The following is a 14998-nucleotide window of genomic DNA, read 5'->3' as shown; positions in this document are numbered from 1 at the left end:
CCTGACCCTTTGACCCCTGACTGCTGGTGTGGGGGTGGCGGAAGGAAGGAGTGCTGGGATTGAGGGGAAGGAGGGATGGAAGGTGGGGGAGGTAAGGGAGGGTGAGGTAAAAAGGGCCATCACGGATGTAACTGACAGGGCTGTACCGGACACACACACACACACACAATCTCTCTCTCTCTCTCTCTCTCTCTCTCTCTCTCTCTCTCTCTCTCTCTCTCACGACCCCTGGCACTTCCTCTTTCCCGTCATCCCGTATTTCTCCCTCCTTTTCTTACCTCCTCGGGCCGTCTCTCCTTCCTGCTGCCTCTTAGCCTCTTATCTAGCTGTGTTCACTAAGTACTTGCAAAGGAAAATGATCCTCTTTCACCGAGAAGCACAGTAATTTCCTTCTATTAACGCTTAGTAGCAATAACTTCCTCCTCCTCCTTACTCCTCTTCTCCTCCTCCTCCTTCTCTGCCTCCCACGTCCATTACCTCCTGCTCTTAGCCTGGGTAGTGGTGGAAGGTAGCGGCACTCCTCTCCGTCCGGCCCAGGAAGAGGACCTGTACCCGGGCACTCCTAAGACCCGCTAGTGTTGCGTGCGTGAGTGTCAAGGTTTTGCTGTGGTGCGGTGCGGTCTTGTGCGGTATGGTGTGGCACGGAGAAGACGTCTGGTTTTGTGGTGATGTGCAGCGGTGCAGGATGCCACTGGGGGTTACTCTGTGCCAATGTGTGTGTGTGTGTGTGTGTGTGTGTGTGTGTGTGTGGGTAAGGAGTAGGAGCTTTGAGGAGTGTTTGAGTGATTGTGCCTGGGTGTAGTGTGGCGTGCGGGGTCAGTGAAGAGACAGTGCAGTGTGTGTGTGTGTGTGTGTGTGTGTGTGTGTGTGTGTGTGTGTGTGTGTCAGATTGCGTGTGTGTGGCGTGACCCTGACCGTGGGGAAGGATGGAGTGCAGAGTGTCGCAAGCTGTGTACACACGTTCGTTATCATGCACACCAACCGTCCTACAATACGTTAATCTCTTTTACAACCCGCCAACTCGAATCTACACAATACTCCAGTGACAGTCCGCTTACATTACCTCGCACTTCTTATACTTTCTGCGCCTCTAGAGGAAGGAAAGAAGACAAGCGGCACACATTCTGGCATACACATAAGTCAGGAGGAGCAGATCAGTGACAGGGGCTGCAGTTCCTCCTGGCTGGCGGTGGGTGGTGAGGGGCGGTGGTAGAGCAGGAGTGTGTATGTGTGCGCATCTCGCCTGTTTCTCCTGTTCCTGCCCCTCCCCCTCCTCCTCCTGCTCGTCCTTCTCCTACTGCTGCTGCTCCTCATCCTCTTCCTTCATTCTCCTGCCCAGGATAAGCTCATAGTAAGTTTGATTACATACCTTGTTGTTTTATCGACGTTATTATTGTTGTATTATTATTATTCATACTGTCATTCTCGTTAAAATTCTTCCCCTTTTCACCGCATTGTTTATTTGTTATGCCCTGCGCAGATGATAGCTATTCAAGATGTTATAGGTATGAAAATTTTGTTCTTTTTTACTGTTATTATTACGGTATTATTATTTATATTAGCCCTTTCGTTCTTACTGCCGTGTTTTCGTTTTGTAATCTATATGTTCTGCGCATATGTTCATTATTAGATTTATCATAGGTTTAAAACTCTGCTCTTTTCCATGTTGTTTTTATTAAATTATTCATATTATCCCTCAGATCCTTACTCTTTCGTATTTTTGCTGTATTAACTCACTGTTCTGCGCACCTATTGATTATCAGCGATATCACAGGTACTGGTTCCCTCGTTTTTTTTATAAATATGAACACTGGGTAATCAATGGGTATTTTTCAGCCCCTCTCATTGTTATGGTGTAGCTCAGGCCTGTGTTGCAGCGATGCCTATTGTAATGGGAGGCGAAGTGTTGGCTGGCTGGCGTGGTCGTGTTTACCCACAGACACGTACTGCTGCTGTAGGGAATTATTGCACGCCTGGCTCCTTTGTTCTTGCTGCTCGTTGTAATATCACTCCGAATGCTGATGATTTAAGAGTCGTAGTTATTTTTCGTGTTGTTGTTGTTGTTGTTGTTGTTGTTGTTGTTGCTGTTATTATTATTATTGTTATCATTACTCAATTCTGATATTGTTGCTAGTGGTGTTATTTTACGAGTAGTTGGTTTTGGTGCTTTCATCATCATCATCATCATTATTTTTCACCACCACCACCACCACTCCCTAATATTCATCATATTTCCCAAACATTCAGATGGTAATATCCCTCGGGCGTGCTCCTCTCCCTTTTTCCACTCTCTCTCTCTCTCTCTCTCTCTCTCTCTCTCTCTCTCTCTCTCTCTCTCTCTCTCTCTCTCTCTCTCTCTCTCTCCCCCCCGTCCCTCCGCTCCCCGGGGTATTAGTTGCCCCCTGCCGGCTGGAGGGGGGCGTTGCCTGCAGCAAGAATTACTGCGGCAGGAAGGCAGGTCCGCGGGGATGCGACCCACGGCGCTGCTCTCATCTGAGGAGAAATTTTTAATCAAGAGGGATGGAGGGGGGAAGGGAAGTTTAGTTCATCGTTTTTCTTTTGAAGGAAAGTATGGAGGTGGAAATATTCATAGGGGGATACGTTTGCTTCTTCTTCTTTTTTTTTTTTTAAATCGAGTGAGGGGAAGGTGTGCATAGTTGCGGAGGGATCAAGTGAGGAATATTCTTTGAGGATTCTATTAAGGGAAATGTTGTGACTCGATAGCATGAGAGTCAGTGCTCAAATAGACTTCTGTGACATAAAAACGAAAGGAGACTGAAAAATGAAGTGAATGAGGGGAAAGTGTAGCTGTGAGAGGAGGCAGTGAGGGCCGCTCTTTGAAGGTAATTCATTTCGATACGCTGGTTCTACTGAGCCAAATTTCGTGGCTTAATACAATATTAGTTAATGTGTAATTTGACTCATGTAACAAGTAAAAGAATGAGGGAAAGTTGTAACTATGAGAGGAATCAGTGAATAATATTCTTTAGTCAATACATTTCGAAATACTGATTTTATTGAGCTAATTTCATGACTCAATGGAATAACAGTTAATTAAATGGAATAACAGTTAATTAGTATTTAGAATCGAATGACAATTTTAAAAGAAAAAAACGTTTTTAAAAGATAAATAAATAAATAAATAAATAAATAAATAAACAAATAAATAAAGTAGCACGCAGGACTGATACTAGAAACTTTACTTATCAATGATGTGAAAATAAAAACTGTGGCTATGGAATATACACGAGACAGATCAGACCACCCTTCACTCGTCTGTGCTTCCTGAACGTATGTAGATGTCTCCCTTCGCGGCCTCGTGGGTCTGTTAACGTGGTAATGGGAGGGGTCGTGACGAGGCCGAGCAGAAGCAGAGGCCCTAAAGTGGTGCGGCAATAAATATATATAAACCATGACCGTGACACGCCGTACTTGTTTATGGTACGTACCACACATGTGGAGAGAGAGAGAGAGGAGAGAGAGAGAGAAGAGAGAGAGAGAGATGAGAGAGAGAGAGAGGAGAGAGAGAGAGAGAGAGAGAGAGAGAGGAGAGAGAGAGAGAGAGAGAGAGGGGAGAGAGAGGAGAGAGAGAGGAGAGGAGAGATTTTTTATCAAGGAATGAATAGGATTAAATTACTGAATCAAGGAGGGAAAGATAAGAATATAAATATGAACACTAAAGTCTTTGAGGAACATGATTTTAATAACTTTCCCTTTAACATTTTGATCATAAAATATGTGTTTATACTTTACATATTCAAAAGAAATTTAATCAACAATACACTCCCTTTGAAGAGCAAGAGAAGAGTTTTAAATCACCAAATAAAGCAGAATAGCAACACTGGAATAATCTTTTACTGAAGGGACCTAAAAATACATCCTCCACAATTACAAAACAAAGTAATCAACAATGTAGTCCCTTTGAAGGACGAGGAAAAGAGGTCAAATCACACAACAAACACGACGAAGAGGCAGAATAGCAACACTGGAACGTTAAGAGGCAGGAATTTTCCCCAGCCACGGAGGTGAAGTGAGTAGTCATTGTAGTCGGAATCTCCTGTCCCTTTGATGGTCCGCTCTAGAGCAAGAAGGAAGAGAGGTAGAGAGGGGAAAGGAATGTAAGATGATGGAGGAGGAGGAGGATGAAGAAGAGGAGGAGGAATAATAATTTACTTCTCGTTTTTCTCCTTACATAACAACAAATATTATGTTATCATTTACTTCTTGTTTATCTTTTACTTTTTACCTTCTTTTCTTGCTTTTTTTCTTTCCCTTTCTTATCTCATGTTTCTTTATTTCCTGTACATTTAGTCTCCTTTCCTCTTCTCCTCTCTCATTGTCTCACCTGCATTTTCTTAATACTTCTCTACTTCTCTTATTCACTTTCTTTTCTTCTTCTCTCTCTTTCTTTCTTCTTCGTATTCTTTCCTCCTTTTCTCTTTCTTCATTTTCATCGCGTTTTCGTTCTTGATTCCCTTTTCTCCTTTTTTTTTTCTTCTTCTCCTTCCATAAGCACCTTTTTATTCCTCTATTCCTTTGTTTTTTCCTTCTTCATCCTGTTTTCCATTGATTCCTCTTTTCTGCTCTCCTCTTCCTCTAATTCTCTCCCGTTTCCCCATTTTTTCTCCTTTCATTTTTTTTTCCCGTTTTTCCTTCCTCTCTCCCTTTTCTGTTTTTTTTTTTCTTCACACTTCCATTTCCCCCATTTTCTTCTTTCTTTATTGTTTCCCCTTACCTCTCCTTCCCATTCCCTTTTCTGGTTTTTCACTTCGTTCCTGTTTCCCTTCTCCCTTCCTCCCTCATTCCTTCAGCAGCTCTCTTCTCCCCTTATTCCCTCTCCACTCCCGTCACCTCCATTCCTTCCGCAGCTCTCTCCTCCCCTCACTCTCTCCACTCTCCTGCCTCACCGTGGGGGATCATGGAACGTACGTAAACTCTCTTAGGCTTAGTTAGTTCTTCCCTTCTCTAGGCCTAAATTAGCTACTAAGAGAGAGAGAGAGAGAGAGAGAGAGAGAGAGAGAGAGAGAGAGAGAGGGAGAGGGAGGGTTAAAAGGAGGAACGTGAGATGCAGAGGCGAACTTTAAGGATATTACGAATTATGGCTGTCAAATGAGGATGAGGCAATTTGCTCCTTCACTTGACGTATGTGTGTGTGTGTGTGTGTGTGTGTGTGTGTGTGTGTGTGTGTGTGTGTAGTGTGTGTGTGTGTGTGTGTGTACTTCTTCACCGTGTGCTCGTTGCCCTTTGCTTTGTTTTTTTTTTTTTATTCTCTACATCTTCTCCATCCTTCATACATCAAGATCCTCTGGTAAGTTATATTAAAGTTTTGAAGCGTTTTCAAGTGAACCTTGATTTATACCACAAATTCCTGCACTCAACTCGGCGCCAGGAACACTCGTACGAGAGGAGGAGGAGGAGGAAGAGGAGGAAGATAAAGGGAAAGGAGGTAGGAGGAGCTAACAATGGATGCAATCGCACGCAATCTTACATAAGCATCCAAACTCTTGTTTTTTTCGTTCCCTTAACTAGTCTTGCGTCGTAACCAACTCCTGTCATGCGATGGTAAGAGTACTGGCAAAGGACCACGTTAGGATCAGCCGTCTTAACCATTTCTTTTGATAGGATTTCATGGATTGTCAGGTCTTATCTAATGTGACATGCTCTAATTGACCTGATCTAACCAAACTTATCGTAGCCTTTGTTGGTTTTTAAGTTAGTTATCAGGTTTTGTATAAGTCAGCATATCTTGATATAACTTAACAAAACTTAACCTAACCTTAGTTGGGTGAAGCTAATTACTTTTTTACGTAACCCTGATCTAAATTAGCACTAATGAAATGTAGCTAAACGTAATGTAGTATTGTTTGAATTAAAGTAATTTTTTTTTTCTAGTGTTACCTAAACTAACCTATTTAAACCTAACCAAATACAGCCAAACCTAAACTAATCTAAGTTAATTACCTGTTCTAGTGCAATCAAACCTAATTTATCCTTACCTAAACTAATCAAACCCAGCCTATTGCACCAACGGCTCCTCCCAACACACACAGACAAAAAAAAAAGTGTTGCAGGGATAGTTAATATTCAAATGAACCAAACCAAACACTATGGTGAATAAATAGTGTAATTTTAACCCATTAATTTGCCTTGAGTCCTATATACAATCCATAATCATTTTTACGTTTGGATATTTATTTATTTATTTATTTATTTTAAATGTCGAATTTTTTTTTAATATTTGGCATTGGAGTCTGGCCGGCGATGATCGGCAACTTGCCCGACTGTTTGGGGCAATTAAGTGCTCGTCGTGGTCTTGCCCCGAGTCATTATCCCTCCAATTAGCGTACGGCGGTGGCTGTTAGCTGCAAGAGAGAGAGAGAGAGAGAGAGAGAGAAGAGAGAGAGGAGGAGAGAGAGGGAGAGAGAGAGGAGAGAGAGAGAGAGAGAGAGAGACAGAAACTAATTATTGATACACGATGAAATTTTAAACACTTTTGTATATATATGAGTTAATATACCTTAATATTTTCTGTACCACCACTAGACGAAGCCCTGCTTTGCCTTAAACCTTCCTTTGTCCGCAGCCTGAAGGAGATGATTACGCCACAGTAAATGCTGCAATTACTGACAGCTGAAGAGGCGGCGCGCAGTGATGGCCGCTGCATAAGGGGCTCCCGAATAAGGCCAAAGCATCCAAGGCCATCCAGTACTCCACTATTGCGAGCATTTATAAAATTGTTGGGAGTAACGAGCGCGCCATTGTTTAAAAGGGGGGGGGGAGAGAGAGAGAGAGAGAGAGAGAGAGAGAGAGAGAGAGAGAGAGAGAGAGAGAGAGAGAGAGAGAGAGTGGGGTAGAAAGAGAGAGAGTAACCTCGTAAATTCTGACGATAATTATTTAGCGGGAAGCCACGAGAGGGGGGAAGGGACGCACGGGGAGAGCGGATTTCGGGAACGTAATTGGCATGATTGATCGGATCAGTATTGGGTTATTGGTTTCACAGGGACGATTCATGACGTAATTTTTAAGGGGACACACACACACACACACACACACACACACACACACACACACACACACACACACACACACACACACACACACACACGCGCGCGCGCAGAGGCTTTTCAGTTTCTCAATATGGATAGGTGAGACTGACCCAAGATTAAAAAAAAAAAAAGAGGAATAAAGTTAGTTTTGGTGTTTATTTGACTGACATTCCGTTCAGATTCAGGTTGTTAGTGAACGAGAATATTTTTTTTTTCTCTTTTTTTTTGTGAGTCTCTTTACACGTTTAAAAGAAGGAATGTGAAGTTATTTTCTGTTACGTAATTATTCACGCCATCATTTATATCGGATGAGGATTAAAAAAGGAAGGGGAATTTTTTGCTACAGGTTGAAATTATGAATATTTGTTAGAATGAAGAAAGGAACTAGAAAAATGTTAGTTATGAAGAGGATAAGTAGGATGAAAGACGAAGAGATGGAGGTGGAGGAGGAGGAGGAATCGAAGAGGAATCGGAGGAGAGGAGGAGGAGGAGGAGGAGAGGTAGAAGAGGAAGAAGAACAAGAAGAACAAGAACAAAAAGAACAAGAGAACAAAGAGGAGGAAGAGGAAAAACAGAAGAAACACTGGAAGGAGAGTACACACACACGCATACACCCACCTACACACACCACCCACACACACCCACACACACCACCCACCCACCCACACACACACACACACACAAAAATAAGTTTGAGCACATTCAGGGGAAGAGACTCAGCGATTTTCTCCTCGATTTTCGGTAACTTTGCAGCATTAATATTCACTACAAAGAGTCATTTCAGCGGGAGTGCGGGGAGGATGTCTGGTTGCTGCCTTCTAACGTTAATGATGCAAATGGCCGCCTGCAAAATAATTAATTACTACTGGTTGTTTTGCTGCAAGAAATGAGATTAGTTTATTTTTTTTTTGTTTTTTTTTTGTGGAGGTTGGGAGGAAAGAGGCTGGGTTTATTCTTGTGTTTTAGTGAAGGTTAGTTTTGTTTTGTGTACATGTGTGGCTGTGATGTGAGTAAGGGAGTAAGGAATGAAGGAAGGAAGTGAAAAATGGGAAGGAAGGGACGAAAGAAAGAAAAGGGGGGAGAAAGAAAGGCAGAAGGAACGAAAGAAAGAAGGAAAGAAAGAAAACATGGAGATAGGACAGATTGAGTAAAAAGTAGGAAATTATAATAGCGAAAGAAAGACGCAAGAAGAACAAAAACAAAATGGAAGAACAAGAAGAAAGATATCTGGAAACAATTTAACGTTAAACTTGAATATAAATAAATAGACAAAAAAAAGTAATAATAATAATAATAATAATAATAATAATAATAATAATAATAATAATAATAATAATGATAAAATAAATAAGTGAAAAAAAAACAAGTCATCCGAATACTACACAAGTTGACCCGAATCGCACCTAATTAATTTTCTCTGTCCTTGATATTAATGACAGCTGGAAAGAAAAAAAAAAAGAAAAAGCGGTGATATAAATTAATCCATATTGTGACAAAGTGCATACATGTTCACGACGTGTTTGTGACGTGATGTAATTGCCATGAATTGTGACTGTCATTTTTATTTTTTTCCGCTTCGATCTCATGGATCAGTGTTTTGACTTTGATCCGTTAATTTTTTTTTTTTTGTCTGGGAATTTATGCTAATTTTATTTTTTTTTTTATGTGTGTTTGTGTGACTGCATGAATGCCTGACTGCCTGCCCGGTTGTCTGTCTGTTTCCCTGTCTGCTAATTTGTCTGTCTTTCTATCTGTCTGTCTGCTTATCTATCTGTCTCCCTACTTGTTAGCCTGCTTACTCATCTTTTTACATGTCCATCTTTCTGCCTGTCTGCCTACTCGTTTGTCTACTCGTCTCTCTCTCTCTCTCCTCTCTCTCTCTCTCTCTCTCTCTCTCTCTCTCTCTCTCTCTCTCTCTCTCTCTCTCTCTCTCTCCCTGTGTGTCTGTGTGTTTATTTGCCTCTCTGTGTCTGCCTGTCTGCCTGCCTGTCTATGTGTACCACGCGGGAGGTCACATGGGGCACCACCTTTAAGCTCAGTGTGGCAAAAGCGTCACGTTAACACCAACATTAATGGTTAAGTTAATCATGAATAACTAATTGATTGTCAGTATTAATTATTTAGGCCCGAGAGGGGAAATGATCCTCACCACCACCACCACCACCACCACCACCACCAACACTGCTACAGCCTGCTCCCACTGCTAAAACCGCCACTGCCACCACACAACAACCACCACAATCATTGCAATAAATTTTCCTCCTCATCCATAATTTATTCTTCTTCTTGCCATAACTCTCGCAATCAATCTCCACCACCACCACCACCACCTCTCTACCGCAACCACCATCACTACTATCACCTCTCTACTACCTTTATACATCCACCACCACCACCACCACCACCACCACCACCACAAACAACAACAACAACAACAACAACACTATCACCACAACACTACAAGATTTGCTATCATCACGACCACCACCACCACCACTACTACTACCACCACTACAACCACCATCACCAGTATCATCTTACCATCATCACCCTCAATAACATCATGAAAAGAACATTATCTTAGCAGCACTCCCCTCTTCTACCACCACCACCACCACCACCATTGCTATTGTACCACCAACACGCCACGGTAATATTGCCTCCCCCACCACCACCACCACCACCACCACCACTACCACTAATAACGACAATAATGAGGTAATATTATCCCTTGCTACTGTTCCCTTTACGTGAAGTAATGGAATAGACACAAGTATATTTCTTCTTCTCTTTCTCTCTTCCTTCCTTCGTTCATACATTTCTTCTTTTTATCTTTTGTTCTTGTTCTTGTTGTTCTTGTTCTTGTTCCTCGTCATTGTCGTCCTCCTCCTCCTCCTCCTCTTCCTCCTCCTCCTCCTCCTCCTCCTCCTCCAAGGATTAAAGGAAAAATAAGGTGCGGACGTTTACGTAAGATTGCGTGCTATTGCGTCCTTTGTTAGCTCCTCCTCCTCCTCCTCCTCTTCTTCGTCCTCCTCCTCCTCTTCTTCTTCTTCTTCCCTCCTCATCTTACTCCGGCACTTCATCCCTACCACCACCACCACCACCACTGTTGTTGTCATTGTCCTGATGAATGGGACTATTTAATCAATCTTTTTCTCAAACCTACACTTGTCAATGGTAAAGGACAACAGCACTGAATTAGTTTTGCATACGATTACCCTCCGTCCGTCTGTCTGCTGTAATTTGATGGGAAAGTTGTCGCTGTATGCTTTTGTTCTGATTACTTATTGTTATTATTATTAGTATTTTATTTTTATTTGGGTATTTTCTTGTGTTTTTTGTTATTCCGTCGTCTCTTTGCCAGTGTTGCATATTTTTTTTATTACTTATTATAGCTGTTATTTTCTTTGATTTTACGTATTTTTCTTGTGTGGTTTTTTTTTTATTCCGTCATCTCTTTTTCAGTGTTTATTCCTTCCTTCGTCCAATTTGTTTTTTTTTTCGTCTCTCTCTCTCTCTCTCTCTCTCTCTCTCTCTCTCTCTCTCTCTCTCTCTCTCTCTCTCTCTCTCTCTCTCTCTCTCTCTCTCCTTTGTACAAGAGTTACAACAATTTTTTATGTTGTCTAGAAGAAAAAATGTTGATCTTAAGGCGACCACATCATCTGTTTGTTTGGAGAGAGAGAGAGAGAGAGAGAGAGAGAGAGAGAGAGAGAGAGGAGAGAGAGAGAGAGAAATCATTTCCCTTTTATTCCCTAATGGTCACTAAACGTTTTCTTCCAACGAGCCGCAGTAGATCTAAAGTGTGTATGTGTGTGTGTGTGTGTGTGTGTGTGTGTGTGTGTGTGTGTGTGTGTGTGTGTGTGTGTGTGTGTGTGTGTGTGTGTGTACACGCGCGCGCGACGTGTTGCTAATGAACGGTAAAGGTAAGGGTGGTGAAGCATCTAATGGAGCAATTCAGGTAAAGTTAAGTCGATGTTCTCTGCAGAATACAAAGTTTGGAGCAAAATTTTGAGCCAAGAAGATACGAACGTAAAATAACAAGTTTGTGATAGAGAGTGAAATTGGAAATAAAAGAGAAATAATGTGTAATAATGAAAAAAAAAAAAAAAACTTAAAATTTTGAGGAAAATAGAAAGGAGACAAATATGTTTGAAATTTATAATTGATAAATCTTGTACCGAATTATAATCTAACATGACAATAATAAGAGAAATACGTACTAAGAGAGAGAGAGAGAGAGAGAGAGAGAGAGAGAGAGAGAGAGAGAGAGAGAGAGAGAGAGACGAGAGAGAGAGAGAGAGAGAGAATCATGGATGCAGGGTGGAGACTTTGAGATGAAAGAAAGGTGTGTGCAGAATACAAGGCGTATGTTGAGAGGCGTGAGGGGAAGAAGAAAAGTGGCCTGGATAAGAGGTTTGAAAAAGAAAGTGGGATGCGAATTTGGCGAATACGTAATGTTGAGTTCCTTTTGGGGAGAGGAGGTGAGGTGCGAGGAAGGGAAACGTGAAGCTCAAGCGCCATAATGTTGGTCTGTGGTGGAGCTAAGGGTCGGTAGAGTGTGTTACTGTTTGTTGGTGTGGAAGTGTGTGTTGGTTTGTGGAAAAGTAACGAAATCGTGTAGGGATTACGTAAATGCATTGGACTTTTTATCTTTTTCTCAGTAAGATTCACTTATTTATTTATTTATTTAATATTTTGTTGTTTCGGTACGAAGACTCAAAAATAAAAGGTTTATAGAAAGTGTTAGTGTTTGCTGGTGTGGAATTGAGTGTTGATTTATGGAAAGCAACGTAATACTAAAGAAAATGCACTGACGAAATTTTTTTTTAGTACGTTTCATTAATATATTTTCTTGTTTTTTTATTTTTATTTTAGTGCAAAGAGTGCAAATGTGATTATTTATTGTTTATTTATTTGTTTATTTTTTTGGGGGTAAGCAAGTTATTATTTCATTATCTATCATTTACCTCTTCCATGAATATAATTAAAAGTACCAGCGCCTGTTGAAGTGAAATTATGTTAATTTATGAAAAAAAAAAAAAGTGGAAATAAAGTGTACAGAATATTAATTTTATTACGCGAACTATTATTATTATTATTATTATTATTATTATTATTATTATTATTATTATTACTTTTTTCAGCAAGAGTGATTGTAAACGTGACTGACTGTATACATGTCAGGGTGGAAGGGTGTTAATTCATAGAAAGTACAAAAGAAAATAGTCAGTACAGAAAGTTGGCTTTACGTGGGAGAAACTTTAGGCTGGAGTATTTTTGTTTTCTCTTTTTTTTTTTTTTTTTTTACAGTGTGGAAAAGATAACTTGACTTTGGGAGTAAATGTTTTTGTGGTGCGGCTTTTTGTTATTGTTTTAGTGTGAAAAAGATGAAAGCCTGACCGCGTGTGGGGATCTCGGGTATACGCTGTATTTTTTAGCCTTTGTTTGAAAAAAAAAGTATATATACAGTGTGTGATTTCGTTTGGACCAATGTGCGATGTTTCTTTTTAACCAATCAATGTAGCAGTGAAAAATATGATCGTGATGTTGTGCTGGGGATAATTTTTGATATACGGAATTTAGGACACTTAGAAAAAAAAAAATATGCGTTTAATCTTAGGCGAGTGTAAAGAATTGTATGACCGCTAGGAAGGATGTAAGATGTGCCGGGTAACATCGCAAGCCCTTTAAAGAGAGTAGTTTTAATTAACCCTCTCGGTGCTATATGACACGTTCTTTCTTAATCAGTAACCACTTTAAAGCAGTTATTTTATCAACAACCAATTTTGAACATTTTACTGATTAGACATTAGAAATTCTATCCTGTTAATTCCCGTGTTCTTGTTTTCTTGTGAGTGCTTGTGAAATTTCTTTTATAGCTTCTTTAATGCTTGTTGAATATTGCCGTGAAAAGGTTAAGACATCACACTGTAAACTAACCTTGTTCTTTATGAGACTAGCCTGCTTCATGAAGCTGATTATCCTTAAGATGGTATATAAAAATAGCAAACTTTCATTTTTACGACTTAGTTATGTTTCACTTGGGCTTCAACAGTAATGAAAATGTGAACACAAGAGGGAGAAAATGCTCATGATCAAGACATTTACGTGGAAAAGTGGGAGTAATGAAAGGAGTTATCACAAAGGCAAGAACTGCAGCAATTTTTCGTTTTTGTGTCAGGGAAGCAAGACAAGAACGAACAGATGAATGAAAAAATAAATAAATAAAAAAAAGGGCCCATATTCCGATGATAAAATAAAAGAACCGAGAGCAGAAAAAATAAAAAGAAATTATGCCCAGTTTACTCTTAGTTCCTGAGGCGCTCTTGTCTGGTGGTGTGGTCGTAATGCTTGCTTCGATCGCCTCCCAGCACGTCCTCTACATGATGTGAGCCAAAGCCGCCGTCACGCTCCCATTACCCGCTATCTTCACCCTTGAATTCGCGTTAAGGGGAGAGTGATGGGCGGTATGGGGCCGCTTAGGGATGAGAAAGTACCCAGCTACCACCTTGACTGATAAACCCTCAAGCTTATCGATATCAGGGTCTGCTTATAGAAGGAACAGTAGTGGTGGTGGTGGTGGTGGTAAGTAGTAGTAGTAGTAGTAGTAGGATATAATAATAGTTATCGTAATAGTGGTGGTAATTGAAGCAGTAGTAGTAGTAGTAATGAGTGGTAATAGTAGTAATAGTATAGTAGTAGTAACACTGGTCATAAGTGTTATGATGTTATGTTATGTGTTATGATGTCAATAGTGTTAATACTTGTCTTCGTTGTAATAATGGCAGTACCAGTTATTTCGCCCATTGCCATAAAGCATCAAGACACCCGCCGCTTTGACAAGTAATAAATAAAACGATATCGATGCGTCACTTCTGCATAAAGGAAAACGACAGAGGCGATAACGAGGTTGATGCTGAAAGAGAAAATACTGCTACGCACATTCCTCGACTTTTAAACCAACTTAGGATATAGAACTGAAAGAAAAGATTATAAGAAAGAATCCGAAAGAAAAAACATCAATACTGAATGGAAAATATATAAAAGTAGAAGAGATTTTACAAGGAACATGCTTTGATTTGATGAAAGGCTAGGGTACGTGTGTGTGTGTGTGTGTGTGTGTGTGTGTGTGTGTGTGTGTGTGTGCGCGCGTGCTTGGGGTGAGTCCAGAATGATTGTTTGTGTGTACATGTAAAGGTGGAACAAGGTTGCTTGACGTGTACATGAATTACGAGGGAAATGAAAACAAGGAAGCGAGGGTGGAGGTGAATGAGGAGAGAGAGAGAGAGAGAGAGAGAGAGAGAGAGAGAGAGAGAGAGAGAGAGAGAGAGAGAGAGAGAGAGAGAGAGAGAGAGAGAGAGAGCAGATGAAGCATATCCTAGTTCAAATCCAATGTCTGGTGTGTAGATAGTCATTATTTTTGTTGTTACTGAATTGTAAAGTAAAATGTATTTGGCTGCAGGAGTGAAGAGGGGAGTGTTTGGGAGAGAGCAAGAGCGTGGCAGTATTTCCCTTTTTGTTTTCATACATTTAGCTGTTCTTGATTTTTGTTGTTTTCCATGTCACAGTGGTTTTCATGAATTTGTTTTTGTTGTGTTTTAATGATGTTTTACTTTTTTAATTCTCTCTGCATTTCATTGACCCCTTCTACATCTTGCACATTTCCTTTCTGTTCTAAATCTAGGGAGTTTGACATTTCAGCTTAGTGAGCCTTTATTTACTTTTCTAGCTCAGTTTGCAAGGGGACTTTTTGACTTTTTTTTTTTTTATTGTTATTGCACTTGGACAGAGCCCTTACATGAAAAGTAGTTCATGCATTTTATTTCATTTTCTACATTTCCACAACCTTCTGTTCCTTCAGTGCATAAATTTTCCCTCTCTTTTACAGTTTTTTGACATTTGAATTCAGTTGTTTTGCCTCCACTAGTGTCTAGTACTTAACATTCTAATCA

General features: G+C 40.4%; 1 protein-coding gene across 3 annotated transcripts in view; it reads left to right on the top strand.

Annotated features, from left to right (window-relative positions):
- The first annotated feature begins 460 nt into the window (after positions 1-460).
- LOC135100596 (uncharacterized) overlaps positions 461-14998 on the top strand; it is a 412487-nt gene continuing 397949 nt past the window's right edge. Inside the window, exons 1-2 of one of the 3 annotated variants that reach the window (XM_064003656.1) lie at positions 461-586; positions 1044-1351. The gene's annotated coding sequence lies outside the window, so the exon portion shown is untranslated. Of the gene's footprint in view, positions 587-834; positions 1352-14998 lie in introns of those variants that run through there. The other 2 variants (XM_064003654.1, XM_064003657.1) reach the window with 2 other exon arrangements.

This window comes from Scylla paramamosain, chromosome 5, assembly GCF_035594125.1.
Source record: "Scylla paramamosain isolate STU-SP2022 chromosome 5, ASM3559412v1, whole genome shotgun sequence".
In the NCBI taxonomy this organism is placed as follows: domain Eukaryota; kingdom Metazoa; phylum Arthropoda; class Malacostraca; order Decapoda; family Portunidae; genus Scylla; species Scylla paramamosain.
The sequence above is the reverse complement of the archived record's forward strand: the minus strand, read 5'-3'. Positions and strand labels throughout refer to the sequence as shown.